Source organism: Mus caroli, unplaced genomic scaffold (assembly GCF_978045245.1).
Source record: "Mus caroli unplaced genomic scaffold, Mus_caroli_1 scaffold_9, whole genome shotgun sequence".
Classification (NCBI taxonomy): Eukaryota; Metazoa; Chordata; class Mammalia; order Rodentia; family Muridae; genus Mus; species Mus caroli.
In genome coordinates, this window is record NW_028227264.1 from 21843553 (window position 1) to 21865054 (window position 21502).

The window sequence follows — 21502 nt, forward strand, 5'->3', positions numbered from 1 at the left end:
GAGAGTGTAGTTCTGCTGTCCCCCAGTGAGAGTATTCAGCGTAAACAAGCCTGCCACCTACTCCCTCCGCAGCAGATGACTACAGCATTCCTTCCCAGCTGCTGTCCCCTGGGCTGACCAGCTTGGATGCCCTGATAGCAAATCTCTAGCCTATGAAGCAATGAAGTAATGTTGCCCTCAACACACTGCATACCAACTGAATTTTCTTCCTTGTAAGGTCCTTTTGAGGTCAAGACAGCAAAATACAGAAGGGAAGGGAGGTTAGATTGGTCAGTGAGACGATGGTTTAAGCCTGCACATATTTGTTCACTTCTACCACTGTCATGCAATGAAGGCTAGTCATGTAGTTCATTGATAGAGTGCTTGCCTACCATGCAAGCTTTGGACTTCATCTCCAGTATGGTATGCAGCAGATAAAATGCTGCAGGCTGGCTTTCCAGGGCTAGGAAGGTGGAATTGGGAAGGTGAGAAATGTAAGGTCATATTCCACTACAGAGAGTTTAGCAATAGCCAGGGCCTGTTAAGACCCTTAAAAAATAATAAAATAAAATAAAATAAAATAAAATAAAATAAAATAAAATAAAATAAAATAAAATAAAATAAAACGGAATTCTCTAAACTAATAACACCCGGAAAGCCAATATTTTTCAGCATGGAAAAGTGTATATCATAAAGTTTAAAATTACTAAATTGCTTAATTGGGCTTTATCTGAGGTATTTCTATCTAGCTTTGTAGGGATGGAAGTGGTTGTGTGTGACTCAGGGTCCCCTTTTAAGTGACTTTGAACAACAGGAGGATGGCATTTGAGATGATAAATGGTTTGGAAATATAATCATCTCATGCTGAGACCCTGATCTCATAATCTGGGCTTTGAGGGTTAAGGTTTTTAACTACAAAATATTTCAGAAACATGGGGCCAGGAAGGTTAATAAACAGGATAATGGGTAGCCTACATATTATGATGGTATAGCATAATTTTAAAATTTAACCTTGTTTTTAGTTTTAAAGGTAGTTGATCTTTAGAAATTGTCTGAAAATGTTCACTTATAAATATTTCACACATTTGTATGTTGTATATTATATACATTATATATTATATATGTATATTATACATATCAATTGACAGAAAGAATAGAAGGAATTCAAACTTGAATGTGATTAAGACTCTAGAGTCTAGTGACAATTTACAAGAAATAAAGAGAATAAAGCCCATATAAGGTGATAAGTATGCACCAGTGAAACCCACACAATTAGAAATTTTATTGGGTAAAGAATTTTGTTTCTTAGACACATAAAGGTAGTAACAGAGAGACACTTTAATAAAAAGACACCTAAAAGACATAGTGTCCTAACAGTGACCTTCTGTGTAAAAATGCGTGTGTGTGTGTGTGTGTGTGTGTGTGTGTGTGTGTGTGCGTGTGTGATGTGTGAAGCAGAGAAATGTGGACAGCTCTATGGTGTGAAGAGTGAATGCCAGCACACAAAACACAGAACTGTCCACGCCGTGGTGGCTGTGCTAATGTGCTTATTCATTCTCTTAAAGTGTTTGCTTAACGTTACTGTATGTTTGAAAAGATCTGCAATAAAACGGTGTACACGCTCATTGAAAAGTGAACGGCGATCTTCAAGAGGCCCGGAAGCATGCGTGTCTTACGTACAGCCACATCTCCACAAGGAAGAGTCAGTGTATAACGTGATGCCTCAAGAAACGTTTGCAGAATTTACCTGTACATTCTAAATTTGCCCTGTGAATTGGAAAAGTTACAGTTGTAGGAAATTAACTCTTAGGAGTCTTTGACGCATGAAGATCCTTGTTTCTTAACCCAGGGCTTTCGAGATAAACTCAGTCTCAGAACTAAGGAGATAGCTCAGCTGTTACAGCCCCTGCCATTAAGAATGAGGACCTGCATTCAGAACCCAAGCACCCAAGGAAAAAGCCAGATGCAGTGGATCATGGCTGTTACTCTAGCAGGAGAAACGTCATCAGAGACAGACAGCTCCCCAGAATGTGTATTCGTCTACCCATCTGTGATGCCTGCTTCAGTGAGATAGCTTACCTCAAGTTAATGGGAATGGTAATAAATGTATAAGAAGTTAATTTATGGTTTCCATATGTAATATGAAACATGTCACATGTGCACATGCATACATACAACACAAATGTGAACATACATATACTATTTTATACACATACACCCAGAGAGAGGCAATAAACTTCGTATCCTAACTATATTAATTTTATTTATGTTTCAGCCATACATTGGTTTAAATGATTCATTTGATCTCAGTGTGTGACTTATTACTGTACTCTTTTTAAAAGTGATTTATTTATTTATTTTATTTCATATGTATTGATATTTTGCCTGCACGTATATCTATAAGAGGACATCAGATCCCCCTGGAACTGGAGTTACATACAGTTGTGAGCTGCCATGTGGGTGCTGGGAATGGAACCCAGGTAGTCTGGAAGAGCAGCCAGTGCTCTTAACCCCTGAGCCATCTCTCCAGCCCCTATACTCCATTCTAATGACTCTCCGAAATCCCAGAGTTATGTAAAACACTTAAAGATTTATATATATAAACACACTTTGGAAATTTTATTTTAAACTTCTCTGGAGGTTTTATATAGATATTTGAAACTCTCAGAAACTCAGTTGAATAAATTTTGTTTAAAGATTCAATGTGAGTGACACTTGATATCTGCTGAGATTATAACAAATCTTTGGTGTTCATGAAACTAAGCTCTATGAGTTAGGGGCAAAGTTCAGTCAGTCCAGTGCCTGCCACATAACACTCTGTATATGCACCTTTGTAAGAAGCCAGGCACAATGGTGTATGCCTGCAATCGCAGTGCTGGGTAGGCAGCGACAGGAGACCCTGAGAGAGTTCCTAGCCAGAAAGGCTAGCCTACTCAACAAGCTTCAGGTCTTTGTGAAAGATACTGTCTCAAAACAGTGAGGGAGGCTCCTGGAGAATGACAGCTGAGGCTGGCCTCTGCCCTCCACACGTGTGCATGTAAACACAGGCGGCCCACACAAAGCAGTTAAGCACTACAGTGTACAGGATGGCGTTGGTCCTTTTTAGCAACCCATGCCTGCAGATAGGGATCTGCTGCTTGTGGATCTGCTTCTCCACTTTATATTACTACTGTCTTAAAGTCAGAGAGGTTAAATAGGAGCGGGAAGACTGGCTGACGGAGTCTGTGGCTGCATTCGTATTCCTGAACCCCAAGGCAGATTATCTGGTATGTGTGAGGGTTTTATACAAGGCATCACCCTAGATCCGGCTCACTCCTTTATTAAGTACCCGGTTTGCTGATAGACAGTTGGTCTCATTCTCCACAGACATATGTGGTTCCAGGTACTCAGTGACCATTACCACTCTAGTATCTTTCTTAATGGTTTTGATCTTGATTTACATGTGGCTTTTCCTCCACTGTGTTAGGCAGATTCTAAATCAGGACACACTTCTGACGAATCATTTGGAAAATGCCCTTCATTTTGTCAAAGGTTTAGTCTGGGCTTTTGTTGTCTTATTACTACCAACATTTCTCTAGAATCCAACTTTAAAAAAAAAAAATGAAACTTACAACATAGCAATTATCCTTGAAATATTAAAAAAGGGAGAAAAAATCCAAAACCCAAGAATGTGATTATGAGCTGTTCTAGCCATGAGTATTCACGACTCCAACCCCCACACAAGACAAACTTTTATGAGTGTACAGTTTGTGCTGTATGCTCTGACAGTTCATGCTCTCATGCCCCAAAAATGTACTTTTTAAAGTTGGATAAGTAATTAAAAGTCACCCAATGACTAAGGCTGTCTTATGTCTGATTTCCACTGGGTGGCTGCATGACTTCTGGAAACATGTGACCCAGACCAAAAAAGGGCAGAAGTCTAGCAGCTGTCGATCCTACCCAGACGCCTGGGTGATTGGACTCCCTCTTCTGCTGATCATCCCTGCACCCTGTCTCTTTTCCACTCTGCTATCCAGCTGGCTATTTTATACTTTGCCACAGTTCACTTTTACATATATGTGGGGTGGTTTTGACAGTGGCACCTTGATAAGACTTGAAGATAATAACACGAAGTTAATATATTACAAATATATAAAGATACAACGGGCATCTAGATGTTCAGTACCATGCCCAGTGAGGACCACAGCAAGCACAGTGCCTGCTGCACACAGGTGAGGGCCTGATTTCAGATCCCAGCTTCTGGAGAAATGCTGGACATGGTAGTGTGTCCCAGTACGTCTAGCACAAGGTGAGCAGAGACTGGCAGATACGGGGGCGTGGCGGGGGGTGATGCACTGGCCAGACAGTCTAGCTTAAACAGCCAGCTCCAGGTTTAGCCACAGACCCAGTTTAAAAGATAGATAGATAGATAGATAGATAGATAGATAGATAGATAGATAGTGATAAAGGAATCTACCTAGTGCCAACCATTGGTCTCTGCACATGTACCTAAGGGAAAGTGCACACACACACACACACACACACACACTCTTAATTTGTCTCCAGAGACAATTTCTTCCTCAGTCCATGGCATTCATCCAAGCCAGCGAGTTCTGAACAAACTCTCTTTTAAAAGCCACATTAAAGCGAAATTCAATGGGAAAACAAATGGCCAAGTTCTGTTGGTGATGCCATTACTAGAAACTAGGCAATATCACCATGTATCCATTTTCACCTTTCCAGAAGAATTTAAGTGAAATATCATGTTGTTTGTAAAAAGCAGGCAACCCATAGGCCTTGGACACATGTGACCAAACAGTCTTCAACAGGGACACACATGACCAAACAGTCTTCAACAGGGGCAGGTGTGGATGGAGGAATCCTTATAACTGATTAGCTAAACTTCTCTATAATCTAATTTTTTTTTTTTTAATTTCTGGAAGCTTCTTTCCCATGACTCTTTTCCTGTGCCAGTGTACAGATAGCAAGTGCCAATATCTCAGTCAAGCAAGTAAGAGGTGTAAAACAAAGGTGCCGATACTCATAGCACGCACCCATGGTTAAACAGAACTGTCAGGCATCTAGACCTATTGAGGTCAACTTCCTGTTTATACTGGAAATGAATCATGACCCCTGGATAGATAGGGTCTGTTTACTCTCTCTCAAGGATCAATTTTTCACTAGCAAATATAAAGACATGATTTATATTTAATCCCACATTCTAAGCATGCTTTTTTATTTAAAAAATAAATATGGACTGAGATTATAATATTTTAGCCTCCACATGTTTTAACAAAACATGGGAACTACAGTTGATGAGGGAACGTGACAACCTGAAAAACAGAATACATAATAAGTATGAAAAAGTTTCCTAAGACAGATGTAAAAGGCAATTGTTATTTAATTAACTTTACAGAGTTCACATTCAAAGATTTACAAGTAATAACCTGATATAAGCACCGAAGTGAAGACTGGTGTTTCTTAAACTACTTTAGTTGAACAGACCTAGAAAATCTCTGAGCAATCATACTGACACCCAAGAAAAAAAGACTCAGGGTATCATCTCTGCAGCTTCATGGTCTAGACTCAGTCCCCAACCCCAAGCACACTCAGGAAATCTTAATGCAGACATTTTGACTGCTCACCCTTCTTTGTGTCAACATTGCCCTGTGGCAGGCCATTTTCATAAGCAGATCATGCTACAAAGGTCACTCTTTCACCTCTGGAAAGATTATATCGATAGACATTGGGTTAGATTCTATTCAGAGAGACACTGTCATGTGGATCAAAAGCCCAGTGGCCTGTGGCAATAAAGTCCATAGCCATTATAAATGCTAAAGTTCTTAGGCTCATCAGGACAATGTAGACTTGTTTGGAGTGTAAACTGTCTAATGCAGTAAAAGTAGAAGATATTTTATATCTTTATTATATATAATCACTATATTTCAATATGCTTAAGGGTTATACAATAGTCATTTACTACATAGGATAAAAATGATCGATCAAGCATATAACATGATTATTTTTCCAAGAGCCAGTTGAGTGTCATTATCTGAAAATCACTGTCATAGATGGAGGTGACAAGACAATAGTCTTGTCGAACTGCAGACTAGCAAACATAATGGTTTTCCCTAATAGGGAAACAGGAAGCCTTTTGGGTCATACAGAATAGCTCTTCATCTGAACTTAGAAGTCAAAGTTCATATGCAAATAATTACACATGAAACAAGACTAGGTAAAAATTGAGATTATTAGAAAGGAACAGAAAAAAAAAATCTCTGAAAGTAGGGACAGTCTAGTCAAGCAAGAAGAGAAGAAGAGAGAGGAGGGGGGAGCAGATGGGGAGGAGGAGGGTAAGGAGGATCTGGACTGAAGATGGAGGAGGGCAAGTTGGCACTCCAGTGCTCTGTGAGAGAACTACCTCGTTCATTTTGGAGGCTGGAATGTTTTAATAGTGCATTTGTTTTCATATGCTTAAATCACATGGTGGTTAAGTTTCTACATAAATTGTTATTTGTAAATCTTGTTTTGCATTAATAGTTTGATACCTATAGTTGTTAAATGTTTGCTTTTTGAGAGAAGTGTTTAGATTTTTAGAATATGTAAAACTAGTGATTTTAAAATACTAAATAACTAAGCAAGAAGAAGGCCCTGGGAATGAAGCTAAGCTGGGCTTCTGATCTGACTTGCATTGTCTTGGGGTTCATCTTTATCTTCACAGCAAACTCTGGTGTTGCGTGGCCACCGTGCCAGCACTGGGGCTGCACATGATAGAGGCAGTAGATCAGAAGTTCTACATTGTCATCAGTCACAAGGGGAGTTCGAGGCTACCCTTGGCAACCAGAGGCTTTCATCTGGAAAAAATAAAAAGGAAAGAAAAAGACATTTAAAAGAAACCAACATTAAAATACCTTGTATTTTATGCTGGTATTTTCTATCCTCCTTTGTATAATTTCTACCAGTATAATGGACCCTTACTTCTGCCCTAGGATTCTCTCCTATAATTAAAATTCTAGCCATGGTTTTTAGAGTTAGTTGTTATGCTATATATCCAGCTTCTGTAGTATTATAGATTAAGGAACAAAATATCAGAAGCTCAAAAAATATGTTTGCAGAAGATACGTATTGTACCTAGTGTGGAGGTGCAAACCCTTCATCCTATCACTGAAGAGACTTAGGCAAACAAATCTCTGTGAGCACAAGGCCAACATAGTCTACATAGTGAGTTCCAGGCTATCTGGACCTATGTAGTGAGACACTACCTCAAAAATAAGAAAGTTTTTCATGACATTCTTCATTCTTAAAAAAATTTAGATATAACAATCTAAATTTCAGATAGGCAGAGAATGGATATGTATATTATGATTAATTGAACATGTAATATAAAATATTCATAGATTAAAATATAGATATTTATGACAATAATAAAGATTTCATAAACTTAGTAAATATGTTTTATTGTGTTAATATTAACATACATTGAAAAAAAGATTGATTGTAAGGTTTTTATCTATATTGATTCTTTGGGGAATTTTGGTGTGGTTGTTTGTTTGTTTGTTTTTGTTTTCTACTTACCAGTACTTTCTAAATTAGGAATTCAACACTTTTACTAGTAGAACAAAATAAAAACAAGAAGCATAGGTTAATATGTTCTGTGGAATATATAGGTATAGTGGTTCTAACCTCCTAGATCTACCCTTCTGGTAAGTAGAGTTAAGCGGTTTCCTTGGATGAAAAGGCTTGCAGGCTGAGCACATTGGTAAGACTCGTGGCTCCAATTTGATGTAAGCCTTGTATTTAAGGTGAATCATCTCTCTGTGACTCCCCCGGATGTCTCCAGCTGCCCCCTTGCTTTCTCTGTGCGGTAAGTCAGAGGACAGTATGTACTGTACCTGGGCGGGACAACTTTATTATTTGTTAGAATTTTTCCTAGTGCTAGGTCATTTTGGGCAGGACTCCCTTGCCAACTAGAAAGAGACAGAAGGAAATAATGTCTTCTACAATGGGTGGCATTTGCAAGTTCCACATGACAGTGTTATTTTAACTCAGCGAGAGCAGGGTTTGGCGGTGGCAGCCACATCTACCCTTGGAGTGTGTCGCTGGAGAGAGACAGGTATTACTGAAGCCGCAAGCAAACTGTGCAATTAGGGTTAGGCAAAGGGATTAAGTAATCCAGCAACAGTCACAGTTATATAACAGGCAGATGCTGGCTGGGGAGCAGAGCCGTAACTGAATACTATAGCGGGAACTGCAAGTGTGGCTGCTGCCAAGGGTCACTGGCTGCTTCCATTAGGAGCTTAGTCTGTAGCCAGTTTATAACCCAGACAGTTTAATTCACATCAGGCTGCAACGTGGTATTCAAATCAGGAGCTGAGAGGAACCTTTTCTTTTTTTCAACCACAGAACAAATTTATCTAGAAAGGGCTATAGATTTCAAGTCACTTGGGTTTTAAAACCAAGATTCAGGTATATACAGTAAATGTAACGTATAGGATACCATATAGTTATATAGAAGAAGACCCAGATCTAGATTTTCCCAAGCTCCAGTTTTAAGGAGGAGAAAAAGGAGGAACAGAGGGGAAGGAGGAAGAGGAAAAGCAAGGAAGAGGAGGAGGAGGAAGAGGAGGAAGAAGAAGGAGTTGTTTCTCTGGACTTAGTAAACTTGTTTTTAATGTACAGAGGAGCAAGAAGACCATTAAGAAATCTGGACTCAGCACTGGGGACCCCTCTTCACACTGAAGTGACTTGCCCAGGGAATTGTGGGATATTAGGTGGTACTGAAGGCACTGAGCCTCTGGGCCTCCTTGTGTGACTACTTTGGGTTTTAACATTCTTTCCCCCTCTTGTCTATCACTTGTTCATTAAATGAGTTCATTCATGAGCCCAGTGGGAATTATCGCTAAAACATTAACATGCGGGGCCTGAGCCTACTGCCTTTGCATGGCTCTCCAATGAGTCATAAACCAAACTGGAAAAGAAGGAAGGCTTTTGAAGCCAAATCATGTCTCTATAAAACCACAACTGTTTGCAAAGTGAGTTCAATCAGTCAACCAAACCACCATGTTATCACCTTAATATCTGAGGAAAACTATTGTAGTGGGTTCTTTCTGAATGGTTAAAAATAAAGGTTTCCAGTTAATATTTGATAAAGTGAAAGGTTTTATATAGACGGAGTTGATGGCCTTTATTGATGTATTATATTCAGTTTGCAGGAACTCTGAATTGTATCCAGCACTCTACTTCACGCACAGTTGTCCTGAAACTCAGGAAAAGCATCCTGCATCAATCAGACCATGGTTCGTTTGTCTCAGAGTGTCCTGCTTTCCTGGATCTGAAAGAATATCCCTCCTGGATAAAGAACAAGATTTTATAAAGTTCGAGATTTAGTTCTGGACCTGCAGACAGAACCTCCTCCTGCCATCTTCTCTTTGACATCCCTAAGTTCATTTCTTACAATCCGGTCCTTTTCCTTGACTGAGTTTGACATCCCTCTGAGTAGGAGGGGCACACCCTGCTTCTTGGACTCTTCGATGTATCATACCGGCAACTGAGAAGTGATCTTTTTCTTCTGTCTTACATTCAGTAACAATGTATGCATTGGCAGTGTTGTTTAGGGAATCCATGCCCAATGTTTCCTAGTTGTCTTCTCCTGCAGAGTATTGTCCTCACAACAAACCTAGGTGAGTTTAAGATGAGAGCGAGAAGAGCAGGCAGGGGAGCTTCAGATTTTGGCTTTTGTTTACAAGAATCCAGAGATGAGTGGGAACCTAGAAACTAGAATTTTGGGGGGTAGCGTTTAAGAGAGATGCAAACAAAAATACTCATGTCTTATCTCTCATGCACTCTCAGGCCTTCCATACTGTTCTTCCTCTTCCTCTCTGAACTCAACTGTTGCTCTTGTGTTGTGTCGTCCTGTTTAGGCTTACTCTTCACGGTATTGTCCTCTAAGTTCATGCCATGGACATATTGAAATTCCTATAAACCAGAAACTCCAAGCTGAGGAGGCAAGCATAATATGGAGAAAATTAGTCAGATGCTCTTGTAATAACTTGGCTTCATTCGGACATTCATTTGTTTTGCAGTTCTTGTCCAGCGTATTATAATATTATTGGAGATGATTTCATAGGTCAAGTGTCACTAAAAAGCCTCATATTTTTATTTAGCCTGGAGAGACCCAAACTTGCCAGAAAGTCAATATTTATCGGGGTCACTTCCTCTAATATTTTTATTTTCTCCATAACCCAATCCCCATTTTGGGAGTCCAAATGTTGTGTTATCCTGATTTTGTCAGGAATGGTGTGTGACTCCAACTTGACTTCTGGTCACTCCAGTGGGATTTCAACTAAAATGGCTTTCCCCACGGTCTTTGTGGCTAAACTAGTCTTGACATTTTTGCGGTGTTTCAGTGGTGTTTGGGGGCAATATTATACAAGTCTTTGGACCACCAACTGAGTATTTACACTTCTGAAAAGCATGTGTCTCTAGAGAAAAGCCATGTGCAGACACCCAAGTTGCGTAACAATGAAAATCCAGAAGCACTCCAGGGAATTTGACATGCAAAGGGGAAGTGGACTATTCAGTTTCAAAACCACAGGAAAGGGACTTTGGGTCTAAATGAAATGAAAACTTAGCAGAATCCTTGTACATCTAAACTTACATCAACTGTTAAGACACTGGAAAAACTGATCATGCTTCCCAAATGGCCATCGTCTGTCCCTTGTCTCCATGTACTCCCAAAGCATTTCCTCTTTGTCATCATGGAAGTCAAAACCCTGTGTTCACCACACTTCCAGCCTGTATACAACCCCACCTTATGATTTATCATATCTACACAATATGTTCTATGAAAGAGAATACATTTGATGACATTACATAGCATATTTAGGCATGTAATATGCATTCATGAAAATACTCACATATTGATATGTGTAAGGTAAGTACATTTGCTTGGGTGTTCTTTTCCTAAGGTTAGACTTATTCAATTGCCTACTGCATTTCACTGTTTAATTCTTTCACAGATGTGCATTATATATCTAAAACTGTAGTGTGTTGTGTACAACATAATACCTACTTGAATATCCAAATTGCTAGCACTTGCATCATCTAAAATTCACCTCTTTGCAATTTTACTTCTTGCTCTGAGACGTGGATGAGGGGTTTGGGTACATGTGTGCTCACCGTGTGCATGTATGTGGAGGCCCAGGGTTGATGTCAATCACTGAGTTTTGAGGCATGGTTTCTTACTGAACTTGAAGCTTGCTGTTTCAGATACATTGGTGGGCCAGGAAATCAAGGGATCTTCCATCTTTAGTCCCCAGCTCTGAGGTTGCGAATGTGTAGCCATACCAAGCTTCTGTGTGAGTGCTAGGCATCTGTGCTCAGGACCTTGTGCCTGCACAGCAAGCACTTAATGCAAGGAACCATCTCCCCAGCCCTGAAAATTACTTACGTGCCTCTTGTGCCTCTTCTGTTCAGATCAGCTGTGGGGCACCAGGCATGGGGAAATAAAGGGATGGGAGAGACCCACATCCCACCAGAGCTTGGGGAGACTGCCACGGGACCCCATGGAATCATCACGGGATGGGAGTCAGGCCTTACAGGCTGCCTGACCGCTCGAGGGGTGGGGAGGGGGAGGGCAGGTCTCAGCTCCAACTCTCAGGCACCACAGACTACTGAGTACCGAAGAAGAGTTGACTCTGGGGTCTCTGGGACTCATGGAGGGCAGAGACTGCAGGTTCTCAGTTTCAGACATCCCAGACACTGCTGGATGTCACAGAAGAGCTGAGAACAAAGTGGGGGCCCCAGGGGTGGCTCAATCAGCCCCAGGGAGAAGGGGCAGGGGGAGAAGGAGCTGGGTGGTTCCTATTTGGACGAAAGTCTTTGGTCTGGTCTGGTGGCTAGAAACACTGAGAGACCTTCCTATGGGAGATTAAATGTGGCTCTTTAGGAGAAGGTCTATTCCATTATTCCTGCATAGAGACTGTCTGGTTTTAGAGCTTTATGAGGGGGGGGAGGGCGGCCATGGCCACATGGAGAGAGGAGAGAAGGGAGGGGGAGAGAGGGAGCAAGAGGGCTAAGCAAGAGACACAAGAGAAGAGGAGGGGCTAAACAGCCCCCTTTAAAGTGAGCTGGGCTATCTTGCTGTTACAGGGTAGCTGTGAGGGTGGAGCCTGGACAGCCTATGTGACTGAAGGCCACAGAATGATGGAGTTGAGTCCTTGTGTCAGGAGCCTATGTCTGGGAGCATGGCAAACGGGCCTTCTTTCCCTTGCAGATTGATTTGTTGGGTCTCTGGGGTTTGAACCTAGCTCGACCAGAAAACATGCTGCCTTTCACGGTCCCACAAATTAGCTACTAGATCTACACAAGGCTAGTTACCTCTCATCAGTTTTATACATCTGGCTTCCTCAGAGTCCATGGAGCAAACCTTCTGCCTCTGACTATCTCCCAGAGTTTCGGTCTCTCTCAGTTACTTCCTGCCTTTTGCTAATAGACCATCAGAGTTTTATGGGCACGTGATGCTTCCACACAATGGGTGAGAGATTATTTCTACACCAAACTGCAGGGGGAGGAAGAGTCGCGGCACAGACACGGGGGAGCCATCAAATTGAAGGCCATTGACTTCTTAGATGCACCCACTTTAATTCTGCTCCACTGCTAGCATTTATATTAAAGAGATAAGGTTATATGTTAAGATTGCATCAAAGAACATTCACCCTGATGATTACAAAGCAAGAAGAATGAGTGTAATATTGGAATTGGTGTGAAGGGTTAAAAGAAATGGTGGGTGGTGCAGTCTTTAGACATTGTCTTATTCTAAGTTTTTTAAAAGACATGCTTATTTTATGTTATGTGTATGAGTGTGTTGCCTACACATATGTATATGCACTACATGCACATCTGGTGCCAGTGTAAGCCAGAAGAAGGTGCCAGATCTTCTGAAACTAGAGTTATAGATAGCCTTGAACTACTATTTCAGCACAGGGGACCAACACCAGGTCCTCTGCATGAGTAGCAAGTACTCTTAACCACTGAGCCATTTCTCTTGCCCAATATTAGAAGGCACTTACTGTTCATGAATGAAATGCTTATATCATCTTATCAGCAAAAAGAGAAATCCCTAATAAAATGAAATGTATGAACCTATTTAGAAAAAAAACCGAGATGTATGTATATTTGGCATGCATATGTAAGAAAAAGCAACAAAATTGTTTCTACTTTCAATATAATGTAAGTGTAAACATATACAATACATACACGAGCACACACACACATTGTGTTGCTGTGGGCTATGTGCATGTGAGTGTAGCAACTGGGGAGTCCAGCAAAGGGTGTCAGGTCCCCTAGATCTGCAATCACGGGCAGTTGTGGGGGAGCAAACACAGGCGATAGGAACTGAACTCTGACCCCTGCCAGAGCAGCAAGCCGTCTCTCTTGCTCATATCCCCAGATGGATAAACTATAATAAGCAGAACTAGGAGCTGCCGGTCATCATTCTCGTCTTTCTATTTCATCTTCCTATAGCCAAGGGGAGCCCATATTCTGAATATTAGGCTTACGTTTTGTTGTTGTTGTTTTTAAATTTCACAGATACACTGCATCAAGGGTACAGTTTGTAGCTCTCTTACTTTGTGTCCGAAAATTGGCACATGCCACATGATGTTTCTGTAACTACCTCACCCCCTTACATGCGTGAGTTCCACGGCTGTGTCGTTTTCACTGCTGTGCAGTATCCCATTGCAGAACTACGTGCTTGTTCTTCCATTGCATTTCCTGTTTACAATCATTTCAGTTCAAACTTTTTTTTTTTATTAGACAGGTTGCAAAACTACTGGGCCTGCTTTCAGTTCCAGAGTATATGTGAGGTTTCCCATCCCCTTGAGTTCCTTCAGTCCTTCCCCTAACTCTTCCACAGGGATCCTCAATCTCGGTCCAATGCTTATTACCAACATATGACACATGTATCATTAGCTTTAGAAAATGTGTGTCTTTGATAAAGTCTTGTGTCTCCTACACTGGACTCTCTGGCTTGCTTTGAAGCTGAGAATAACCTTACACTGCTGGTCCTTCTGCCTATACCTCCTGGGTGCTGAGATTATAAGCATGTTCCTTCATGCCTGGTTTATGAAGTGCTAATGATCAAACCCAGGGTCTTCAGCAAGCACAGCAAGCACTGCACCAACTGAGCCACAGCTCCAAATAGCTGTAATGCCCCCCCCATGTTTATTGTCTTATGTTTCAATATTACGTTTTTATGAGAGTATCATTGATCTCATTATTATAATATCATTTCTTCCTTATGGTATTTTTTCTAGAAGATTCAGGTTTCTCTATATCTAAATAGAAATTCTTGTATTCTAATTTTTAAAATCTCTTTCTTTAGTTGCATTTCTTTCCTATCGATATTCGTATTTGGCTATTTCTCCATTTTATGTTTCTTTAATAACTCACCAGTATTCTGCTTATTGGCGTGCATTCTCCCCAATTCCTTTGCTTCTGTGCATCTTTGAACAATCTTTTGGGGTCACTTTCTCTTATGATGAAGTGTCAGGTCTGCTGGTCACATGAATATTCAGTTCTTATAGACTGAATTATATTTATTATATAACAATTATACTTATTTTTAATTGTCACTGAAGAATTCTGCAAGTTGAACATTCAGAATTGATATTTTTACCATTGTCCTGTTCTGCTATTATCTCAGTTTGCTATCTCCAGCAGATTTATTTTCCTACCCTGCTGCTAAGAGCATTCTCGGTCTCTCTGGAGTGCTAAAGCTTTAATAGGTGGCAGGAAGTACATAATTGTTGGAATTATTGCTATTTTATCAATAATTAAACTGTTACTGATTTATATTGATTTAGTTATGAGTCCTGGAAAGGTTTTGTCATTAACTTTTCAAAGATTAGGTCTGCTCTGTGCTTTCTGTTCTTTGTAAATTGACAGACCAAAGCTTCTGTTTGTGCACAGATAAGCCAACGGCTTCTCGTCCAAATCTCTTCCAAACTGCTCAATAGGAAGTGGAGATGTGATTCAGCATTAAGAAATTGGGTTGCTCTTCTGGAAGATTCGGTTTTCATTCCAAGCATCTATGTGATAGCTCTATATGGAGCTGTAACCCCAGCTCCAGGAAACTTCAAGCCTATTCCAAACTGGACACAACAGGTACACATATGATTCATAGGCATGCCTGAAGGCAAAACATCCATACCCTTTAAGTTTTGTTTTGTTTCTTAGTTTAGTAATTTTAATTTTCTTTCAGTTGCATTTTTTAATTAAAATATTATTTCATTTGTATATAGTGTATGTGTGCTCATGTGTGCCAGGGCCTAAGGGTATGGAGATAAAGAGGACTTGAAGGGTCGGTTCTTTCCTTCCACCATGTAGGTCACAGAAATAGAACTTAGACTTTTCAGTCTGGGCAGAAACCAAGTTTACCTGCAAGTCCATTTTGTGGTCCTCTTTTGCATTTGTTGTTTAAGATTTCAATTTACTTACTGGCCCTTTGATCTGTGTTAATCTAATTACCCACTAAAGTTTTAATTTTATAATTTTATCACTGAATATTGTAGTTCATAGAAATATGCCTGATACTTACCATTTTTATCTTTTGCTGTTTAAACATTTTGTGCTCATATTTAACATTATATAGTTTTGATGTCTAGTTCTTTAAATCTCTGACTAACATTTTTTGATTTGGTTAACTGTCATCAAGTAAAGTAGGTGTCTTTTGGGTTGATATTCAGTCAGACCACATTTGACTGAGAAAGTATTTCAAGCTTCTAAGGCCCTGACAATCTTCCAGAGAAGATTAATACAAATATAAGGCATGTTCTTGTCAAGAAGAAATGACTAAAAACTAATAGATAATGCTACGAAGTAGTGACTCTGATTTTTGTTAACCATATTGTGTTTTGGAATTGGGCAGGTTAAGTCGTGATCGTATGGCATCCATGTCATTGTTTAATATAAAGTAGATTCTGTAGAAGATTTACCAAAGGTTTGTGGTGATTAGGATGCTAGCAGCTCAAGCTATTTTCAGTGAAGTTATAATAATCAGTGGAGCCTTATAAAAGGTTAATCATTGCAAGAATGGTGGTTAACACAAGAAATACAGTACAAACTCGTGTATATATTTCTATAAGATCCAATCACAAAACTATTTTTTTAAAAAAAAAGGTCACTGTGATTTAAAATCACAATGTGAAGACTGAAATCTTTTAATTCCACAGAAAATCCCTTTGCTCTTTTTTTCTAAAGCAGCAAGCATACAACTCTGTCCCAGTCTTAGTTCTGTCCTGGACCTCGAAGGAGAGCTCTGTTGCTTGGAAACAGCTGCCTCAGCTCTGTGCCATTACACGTAAGGCATCTAATTAAACACCTGTTATGTCCAGTAGGCTCCTCTTTCAGGTAACTTCCCCAGGAAAGTTACATCAACACTGTAGTGAATGCATGATAGCATAATCCTGTATTCCCAGCACTTCGAGGCAGATGCAGGAGGATGACTTGAAGTCTGAGGCCAGTCTGGTCTGGATAGGGAGTTCTGCTGTAGTTCTGGCTACAAAGGGAGAAACCTGTTTCAAACCAAATTAACCAAACTGAAAGCACAAAAGGAAAAGGAAGCAGGTGTGAGAGGCCCATGATAGATGCTCTTTCACAGCAGGAGGTAAGGCATTCCTGGTAAACCTGTTTGGTACCCTCATTTTTGATGTTTACTATTAGAACAGACTTGGAAAAATGCTTAAATTAAGCAAATTCACATTTAGTTCTAGAGAAAGGAAATTATCCAGAGGAAGTGTCACAGAGAAATCAGTGCACCAGGATCACTGTGTTTTGTTTTGTTTTGTTTTGTTTTGTTTTGTTTTGTTTTGTTACTAATTCACATCCGGATTACAGCCCCCTCCCTTCTTTCCTCCCAGTCCCATTCTTACAAATCCCTACAACCATTGCCCCCTCCCTTATCCTCAGAGAATTGGATGCCACACCTTGTGTACTACTCGACTCTGAGGGATCTAGTGGAAAAAAGAAAGCATCTTCAATAAATGGTGATGGTCTAATAATTGGATGTCTGCGTGTAGAAGAATGGGAGTAGACCCACATTCACCACTCTGCACAAAACTCAAGTCCAAGTGGATCAAAGAGCTCAACATAAAACCACACACACTAAATCTAATAGAACACAAACTGGGGAATAACCCTGGACTCACTAGTGCAGGACACAACTTCCTGAACAGAACACTCACAGCTCAGGCTCTAAGATCAACAACTGATAAATGGGACCTCATGAAAGCAAAAACAAAACAAAACAAACCAACCAACCAACCAACCAAACAAACAAACAAACAAACAAAACAACTCTGTAAGGCAAAGGAGACTGTCAATAGGACAAACAGAAATTGGGAAAGGATCTTCATTAACTCTACATCTGACAGAGGGTTAATATTTAAAATGTATAAAAATTCAAGGATCGCTGGTCTTTAATAAACCTCTCTCACCTCTAAGGAAGGGACAGATTATGGCCCAATATATTTAAGTGTATCTGTGTATAGTATATATCTGTGCTAAGGAACAGTTCACCAAAGCTCACTCACATTTTGGCCTATCTTGGGAAAAAAGACATTGACTGTCTTATCTGGACCACCTCATTTAGGATCTCTGTTTTTTAAAAAAAAGGAGTGAGAGATGGTTTTCCCACTAGAACAAAAAGTCTGCCATGTTTGCTGCCTCTTGACATAAAGTTAATACTTCCCTCTAGGGAAAGGGAATAAAAGAAGAGATAGTGTTATTTTTTATTTAAAATTTATATTTTGCAGGCATAGAGATCTAGAAGGAAAGCCGCCTTGTATACTTGCTCCATCTGGACCCATCTTTGTCATTTCCTCAAGGTTTGGGGGGCAAAGAAAAGTCTCAGAAGGAGGCTGGTGTCTGTGGCCTTCATTGTGCTACAATAGTCTTTCAGCTTTCACTTAGTAGGCACTTGTCATGCTTTGCATCAACAAAATGGTAGACTAGATTGTTAGCTTGCAGGATAGATAACCGTAGTTGTCAACTTGCCAAACCTGGGAAGAAGGAACCTCAACTGAGATACTGTCTCCATCAGATTGTTCCCTGGGCGTGTCTATGGCAACAGTGATCTCTGATAATAAACAGGAAAATGAGGTCCTGCAGGCAAAACCAGGGCTGGCTTTAGAACAGCAATGGAGATGAAGAATGATAAACCAATTAAAGCTCTGGTTGAAAAGATAAATGTAGTTGCAAAATTATATGTAGAAACTTCAGATTATACAATCAATCAAACAAACAAAAAGGAGTGTCTAGCTTTTATTATTTATTATTCATGTCTTCAGAAATGCAATGCTATAACCAATAAATGTCCTAACAAGAAGATCTCCCTTCCATTTATGGAGACTTGGGAATTGATTCTCTCAGATCCCTTTCTGGCACAGCCTTCATCATTACCACACCAAATAGACAGACAGAGCTCACTGAAGGTATTGGTAAACTCTTACTGAAATAGCACTTTGAAGGATCTGAGATGAGAACTCAGTGCTGCTATCATTGTACACCTTCCAGATGGTGGAGAATGTATTCAGGAGCAGCGGATTGAAGTCAATCATTTGGGGTCCTATGAAAATCTTTACTTTTGTAGGACTGTTCAATTACATAATGAATTGGGGGGCTGGCCCAGTGTTATTTCCTATCAATTTGCTTATTTCTGTCTTCTTTCCTTTCTTTAAATTAATTCTTTCTTTATTTCTTCCTTTCTTTCTTTCTTTCTTTCTTTCTTTCTTTCTTTCTTTCTTTCTTTCTTTCTTTCTTCCTCTCTCTCTCTCTTTCTTTGTTCTTTCCTTTCTCTTCATATATTTTTTAAAACAGCACCTTTTAAAACTGTTTCTCATCCTTGCTGTGGTTGCTAATGGCAACAGAAGGAATGTACTAGGGTATCATAATAATCCCCCATTAAATCTCTAGTGTTTAAATTTTAATGCTATAATTCAAGAGCTGACAAAAGCCCATTGAGTGTGTCCATGGGGAGGAAAGCGGGCCGCCCATTCTCTCAGTGGTGATGCTATAGCAACATGGAATGAATTTAGGGTCAAGGAACAACCCGTCTCCATGCTTTGTTGCATTTCCTGGCTAAAAGTAAAATCCAAACTTATAAAGTTTGCCCAAATACCTAGTTATTTTGAGAATCAGGAAGATAACTCACCCTCTCCCACCATGTTGTATAACAAAAGCTGGGAGGCAGGTAAGGAAACCAAAGCAAATGGGGAAAGACACACTAAGGAGAGCTCCAGGAAAGGATTGTCTGAGTGGCCATGTGAGGGACGCCTATGATCCACCACCCCTTCCCCGAAACCCAGCACTTCTTGCCAGGACAAATGGTGTTTTAGAACATGGAGAAGTATTACAATCTGCAAGATTCCTTTCTGAAAGGAGACAAAAGAGGACTGATGGGCAGTCCCTGTGTGTGACCCCTTATGGCAGAGCAGGGTGGGGTTGTCTTTTGTCTAGCACTTTATAATGGCACTTTTGTTTCTATGGAATTTTCTGCCAGAATAAACAAGTCCACCTGAATCACAATTGCCTATTGTGCAGCAGAAAGAAGAAGAATGAAGAAAAGCCCATTCCAAGAAGTTTATACCACCAACTTTTCTCTTTCGGTTTTGGTGACAAACATCCTCATACTGAGTCAGTGCTCCGGAATAGAAAATAGTATATGCTTAGAATGTTTAGTTAGTAAAGTGTTCTAGTTAAAGACCACATTTATATGGTATCCAAAATACTAGGATGCTAGATTTTCTAGTGCACAGCACTGGCGTAAGCATTTTAAGCAATGCAGCACAGTGGCTTTCAGACCTGCTCCTCACTTTCATCCCCTCTTCCTGGTCCTCACGGATTCACACTCCACCAGTAAAACTCTTACCTCCCGATCATGTCAGCATGAGCAGCACCCAACCCTACAATTCTCCAAATCCTAAGGGTAACTAGAGCTGTCTTTCAAAAACCGTACAAGGTTTCTTCTCTCTTCAAACGTCTGTGATGTCTAGAGAACCAACCTCACATTTCTCCACATGACTCCGCTCTTCCAGGGAATCCACAGTGTGTGCATAAGTTTTCATTTTACAGTGCTTACCACTGCCTCCCACTGTACCTAGGCAAAAGCCCCTGCCTAGAAGTTTTGATTATTCTTTCCAAAGTTCAAGCCTAATTTAAATATTCCCGTTTCCACAAAAGCCTTTCATATGAATTCTTCCAGAAAATAATTCACTTTTGTTATTATTGCATTTGTTTATTATTTATTCATTTGTGTGTAAATTTGTCATCAAACTTACAAAACAGATAAAAACAACATATAAATGTATAAAAATACCATAAGGAAGTCCACTCTTTTGTACTTTGATGTCACTAATAAAAATAGAAGATTAAAATTCTGTGACAGTGAATCACTGAATCATAAATAGCAAACGAGCTAGCATTTGTGTGCAACAGAGGTATTAGAAAAAGAAGAGGGTGTAAGTAGAAAAATTACTCAAAGGAATACAACTTGAACATGTCAGAGCTTTGTCTGCTCACCATTAAAAGGCTAGAACCAAATATAAAGAAAGTACAGAGGGAACACCAGGCACATTATATTAAGCTGCTGGAAACTAAAGCTGGAGAGAACACACGTGAACCAAGAAGAAGAGGCATATGAGTTAGTACCAGCCATGAGAAAGAAGGTGGACCTCTTAACAGACATGAAGAAAATGAGAAGATCGTGGAACCGTAGCTTCAAACCAACCTAAGGTCTGACTGTTTTGTCCACTGGTATGTATCACCACCATGGACAGAAACTCAGGTACCATACCTTTCCCCATCATAAAACTGAGCCAAAATAAATCCTCCCTAAACTTGTTCCTTGTCAGGCATTTAGTGACAGCCACAGGGAAAGTAGCACAGCCAGCAGCATTATCAAGCTTATGTTCCCCCTGTGCCTCCATTAGCTGGTGACTATTTGAGTTTATTGTAGGATGCCATCGGGCCAGTGACACTGCCCCTATAAAGTGAGGATATAGTCAACTGGATGAAGAACCAACCTATCACATGAAAGAAAATGTTTATGAATTTTATAACTAATATACAAACAACTCAAAACAAATATGTTTTCAGTAAGTAAAGGACCAAAATGAACATTTTTTGAAGAGATATGTACAAATGGCTAACAGAGGGATGAGAAATTGTTCAGGACCATTAATCATTGGGGATTTACAAATTGAAACCATAATGGCATCTTATCTGACACCTGTTATGACAGACATTATCCAGAAGTTGAGAGACAAATGTTGACAAGGTTTTGGAGCATAGGAAACCCTTGGGAACTGTTTGTGTGGGTAAGAATTACTGTGAACTTGTAGACAGCAGAGAAGAGGTTCCTTATAGTTTACAGTTTTAGAACAGGGAGATACTGATGCTTGGGGCCATTCTTATTAGGGATGGTTCAGTGTTGAAGATGCTTACTCACAACCCTGGCATCTAGCCACTAGATGTCAGTAGCATTCTC

The 21502-nt window shown here is 40.0% G+C and overlaps 1 long non-coding RNA gene across 2 annotated transcripts in view; it reads left to right on the forward strand.

Moving 5' to 3' along the window:
* Window positions 1-20264, forward strand: part of LOC147002593 (uncharacterized) — a 56737-nt gene extending 36473 nt beyond the window's left edge. Inside the window, exons 2-3 of one of the 2 annotated variants that reach the window (XR_015048376.1) lie at window positions 7761-9638; window positions 14929-20264. This is a non-coding gene — a long non-coding RNA (uncharacterized LOC147002593). Of the gene's footprint in view, window positions 1-7760; window positions 11746-14928 lie in introns of those variants that run through there. The other variant, XR_015048377.1, reaches the window with a different exon arrangement.
* Window positions 20265-21502: the final 1238 nt, after the last annotated feature.